Source organism: Nanorana parkeri, unplaced genomic scaffold (assembly GCF_000935625.1).
Source record: "Nanorana parkeri isolate BGI_ZX_2015 unplaced genomic scaffold, ASM93562v1 scaffold1040, whole genome shotgun sequence".
In the NCBI taxonomy this organism is placed as follows: Eukaryota; Metazoa; Chordata; class Amphibia; order Anura; family Dicroglossidae; genus Nanorana; species Nanorana parkeri.
The window spans coordinates 514,447-519,713 of record NW_017307308.1 but is presented as its reverse complement, the minus strand read 5'-3'; the positions used below and the strand labels follow the sequence as shown (position 1 = coordinate 519,713).

Here is a 5,267-nt window from a genome sequence, read left to right as displayed (position 1 = left end):
CCAGACGGCTTCTCGGGGGGGGGGGGGGGGGGGGGGCAGTAGCAATAACCGTAGGAAGATGTCACCAGCACACCAAAGTCCTTTTAGGATCACCAAGTGTTCATTTATTGAAACACCATGGTCACAAAGACAAGCACTTTCAGGGCCACAAAATCGCTTGTTTTGTGACCATGGTGTTTCAATAAATAAACACTTGGTGATCCTAAAAGGACTTTGGTGTGCCGGTGACATCTTCCTACGGTCAGGCCCAAAGATGACACAAGCATGTAAATCCTGATGCCTGTGCAGTCCTTGGCTGTGTCCGCAGACTAAAGTAGGGTACACATGGGCTTTTTTTTTTTCATTCAACCTGAGAGCTGAACAAAACAAACAGAACAGATTTCTCCATCCATGCTGAACACCGTGGATGGACTAATCCTCTGCTGCGTCTATTGTATTGTGAAAGCAGCCCACGGCCGATGTCAGAATCCCATCACGTGCAAACTCTGTTCAGTCAAACATTTTCCAACATGTTTCTATGGCAAAAGCTTATCTATTGATCGACTTCTGCTAAAAGAACAGGGTCACCAACGCAGCGAATTTCCACCGATTCAGCAGGAAGCGTGGATGGACAAGTCCCCCCGCTGCTTCTATTGTACTCTTGAAGCGACCCAAGGCCACTGTCTGAATACCTGGACAGAGCTTGCAGATGACGGACTGCATACTCCATTCAGCCAAAGATTTTCCAACATGGTCCTTTGGCAAAAGTTGATTGAAAGTTGAAGTTAATGGCCCTAAAATTATTGCTCACACTGCGACGTCCACGGCGATATGTAACCTGTGTGGTGTAATCATTGTAACGATGTCTGGTCCCGGGCCTGCAGTCACACGCAGATTAAAAAAAAAAAAAAGATGTACAGCAACGTCCATCTGCTGATAGGAGGTTGCTGTCCGCCAGGTTATTAACAACGGTTGGGCGGCAAGCGGTTAATGAGTGACTTCTGCTAAAGGAATAGGGTCACCAATGCAGCGAATTTTGGCTGATTTCTGGTGAATTGGCTGAATTTTGGTGTGTGTATACTCAGCTTAACACTGTGCGGCGCACAGCGTGTGGAGCTGTGAACAGGGCCAACTGATCGGAAGCCGATTAATCGATTATTGAAAAAGTTGACCACTTTTTCAATAATCGATTATAATCGATTATGTCGATTAGTTGTTGCAGCCCTACACAGATCAGGCCCCTACCGCAGCCTCTCACCCTGCCTTACTACAATTGCAATGTCTGATTACTAGGGGTCTAGACGTCTCCCGTGTGTACAGCGCCCGCGTGATCGGCCCTCAGCCTGCTACTGCGCATACTGCCCAGCACTGTCATATACAAATCCTCTGCATGTGCAGTAGCAGGCTGAGGGCCGATCACGCAAGTGCTGTGCACACAGGAGACGTGGGCAGATTCGGGAGGGCTTGGAGAGCGGTGTCTGCCCAGCTGGCCGAGGGACTGGTACGGTAATGACTGCTGCAAAGGATCTGTGTGAGGGGAATGATTTGTCTGCAGGGTGGGGGTTGTGTCTTCATATTATCAGATTTGTTTGGCCGGCTCGATACTGATTGGCTGGGAAACCAGCTTCCTGGCCAATCAGCACCGAGCCGGCCAAACAGCATGGAGCCAGCTTCCCGGCTCCATGTTCCCTTGCGGCACTGCTGGTCAGAGGAAATTTCCCTCTGACCGGAAGTTCCAGCATCAAGAAAGGTATCAGGGCATTTGGACAAGTACTTGCCCAAATACTCGGTATCGGCACAGATATGTATACTAGTATCGGTATTGGTGCATCCCTAACATGTATGTATTTAATTGGTATATTTAGCACTTTGGTCATATATTCTACTACATCAGGACAAACACTTCCTCCGTAACCTGAGTTTTGGCAGCCATGAGTTTTAGTGATGGGGGCCGTGATCGGCAACTCCTTCACATATGGCCAGCAGCATCTCATGTTTATTAGTCAATGACAAAGGATGTTTCTCATATGCCAATAACAACTTCTTATTTGCATGCGCGTCCTTCACCCGCCATCCCGGAAGCTCAGACCGCACATAAAATTCACACAGCAGCTGCAGTAAAATCTCTGCGCAGGATAGTAACTTTTTACAGTGTTCCGTCCGGCCTTCGTCATAGCGCATGATCCTCCGTCTTCAGGTCAGACACCGCGCCATCAATTACCACAAAGTCATTTTTTTTTGGCTCTGCTGTCTGTTACTACACACAGAATTTAAAACGGATTTTCGATGTTGATGAGTCGAACCACTTAACGGTTTTCCTATAGATCTATCAGAACTATATTGGTGGGATCTCTAAGAAGAATTGAACTGTGGAAGCTGTGCTCAAATAGGCAGCCAGATGACAAAGGACTAGTCACCAGTATGGCTTGTGGTCTCCCTGCAGCTGAATATTTACTGAATTATCATGCCTTATTCTGTACTGTATCTCTGTGTGGAGGCAGCCATCTTGTTAGAGAGACAGGTTTTGCTTCTTCATATCCCCTCCAATGACTGGTGGAGTAATTATGAAGCAGTAGAAGAGTTGGAGGAAGCTCAGATCCACAGAATGGATGAAGCGGAAGCAGGGAGATCCTTGCACTGCAGGTCCTCAGGTACAGCTTCCTCTCCAGCAAGGAGAACAGTGAGCAGCGCAGTAGTGACATCACCAAATCTCACTCCAAAGCAGTCAGAGGAAGCAGTGCCTTAGATGGTCCCACACTGCAGATATACAGCTAGGAAGATGCAGAATAGGAATACCTAGGCACCTCACATACCAGAAAAAGCCCTGCTATTTTTTAGGAGAAATTCTAGACAAAGAGTTTTTTTTTTCATGGTACTGCTTAGGCACAACTAACACTGCCTCCGATACCATAGCAAAGCTACACTTTTGAGTTCAAGTCTACTAAATACAGCATCAAATACATACAAGTCAATTTTTTTTGTCAACCAACAGCTCTGTCGTTCAGCCAAGCCAAGTTGTGGCCCAATTTGTTTGGTCACCTACCTGCCTACCTAGCTCTGATTGGACGGAGAAAATCAGCAGCAGACAGGTAAGTCAATAGTCACACTCCCTGTAAGAAGCCCTGTGATGGACACTTCTAGCAGGCAATGGGATGCATCCACATCACCATGAGAGTACTGCAGTCCAGAAGGGAAGAATCAGGACCTGGCCTATCAGGCGACCGCTATTTCAAGGAAGCAATCCGGTCTTTTACTTTATCTTTCCTTTAATTTAATCTTGCAATGAGCAAGAAGGGGGTTGGGTTAAAGAACAGGGTGCGTTTGACACAAAATAAATCACACTACTCTTCACCAGTGGCAGGGGCCCTTATTATGGACCACAGAAAGATCTTCTCCCAGGGCCCCAGCACCTCATCAGTCAGGGAAAACTTTATTGATTAAGTGACTCCTAAATAAATCCAGGAACTAGGGATGCACTGATAGCCGATACTGGTATCGGTGCTGACACTGAGCAGTTGGGCAAGTACCTGTACTCACCCAAATGCTCCGATACTTACCCCGATACCGGAACGTCCGGTCAGAGGAAGATTCCCTCTGACTGGCAGTGCCTTGAGGGAGCATGGAGCCAGCTTCCGGGCCAATCAGGAAGCCGGGCAGTGAGTTATGACCCGCCTCCCGGATTCCTGATTGGGGCCCGGTGCAGACCTATGCGATCCGGGATCGCACGGTCCTACACAATGCAGGCCGCAATTGCCGCGTGGCCCCATTGGTTTCAATGGGGTGACATCTGCGTGGCAATCGCAGAAAAAAGGTACATGTACCTTATTTTTTGCAAAACACGATGCGCAGCTGTTTTAGCTGCAAATCGTATTCAGAAGCACGGCGGGAAACTGCGTGATCCGCTCGGCGCGACTGGAGTGCCATTAGAAAATAATAGCACCCACAGCGCGGTCGGTGCACACTTAGGCGACTCCTGACCACGTGGCAATCCGGGGGTCAGGAGGTCACCTCAATGGGGTGAGGTGTTGCCTAGGTGTGCACCGGCCCTTACTAGGAAGCCGGTTTGACACTGCGAGCCAGCCTGGCTTATAACGAAGCCGAAAAAAAACATGAAACTTTTTCTCTTCCTGGCTCAGACATGCCAATGAGGAGAAAGGGCCACAGAAAAGGAGCTACAATTTACATTTAAGACCATGTAGCTGGCAGTTAGAAGGATGAGGTCACCATAAACATAAGCTGCCTTCACAGCCAGGGTTGTAGTTTATTCTGGAGTGATAATGGGGCTGTTTTACATATATATATCGTGCTGAGCACCGCTGGAAGACTAGATGGAACACCGCGGCATCGTGTCACCTTGGCCGTCCAGCCTTTGCGTTTAATCTCCCCGCGCTGAAAAGCAATATATGGCTCCAACTCTCCGCGCTAATGAAGGAAAACCAAGCTTCAAATTAGCCCGGAAACTGAAGACAAGCCGCAATTGACCAGGTTGTGCCTCGATCAGTGACGTGGGAAAGTGGTTTGTCTCCCGGGGATGGTGATCTTGATGAGGTCCAGATGGGAAGTGACATCTCTTAGCGAGGAGCCTCTATGTTTTCAATTAGAACTTCTATAAAGTCAGGTTGTGAGGATCTGTCGGGCAAGGGCACAGTGCCTGTTAATCGAGCTAACCTTGCTTTGCCTTTCACCCAGAGAATCACGTCCTCAAGTCTTTACAGCAATTTATGGAGGCCGAGATAGATGGCCCTCCTTTTACCTTAAGGATTTCTGAGCCAGAGATAGATCTCTTTCAGCGGCTTTTAGTGCAGACGTGCACTTCTGTCTTAAGGAGTCGTATATAAAGGCTGCAAAAATCCTTGCGCATTGGACCTGCAATGAAGGCCTCAAAGATGGTCCCGATTTTCCTAGATAGCATCAGAAGTTCATGCAATTACTTTACAGTGTACTAGTTGCCATTACGGAAATTCAAAGAATACCAGTTTGCAAACATAACCACCTATTAGGGATGCACCATTACCGGTTGTTCGGTATCAAGTACCGATTTGTTTTCACGGAGCTCGCCGATACCGAATACAGAAGTCCTATAAAAGGAAGCCAGAAGGAGTGTAATGACTCGCCACCTGGCTTCCTGACTAGCTGGGAAGCCGTCTTCATGTTCCCTCGTCACCAAGTGACGAGAAAGCGTGGAGCCGGCTTTCTGGCCAATCAGGAAGCCAGGTGGCGAGTCATTACACTCCGCCTGGCTTCCTGATTGATAGGGAAGCCGGGCCCGGGGTCCGTACTCCCCAAGA

At 48.3% G+C, this 5,267-nt stretch overlaps 1 protein-coding gene across 1 annotated transcript in view; it reads right to left on the bottom strand.

The window, feature by feature from the left end:
- BTBD9 (BTB domain containing 9) overlaps positions 1–5,267 on the bottom strand; it is a 143,064-nt gene that overhangs the window by 66,785 nt on the left and 71,012 nt on the right. The window lies entirely within an intron of this gene.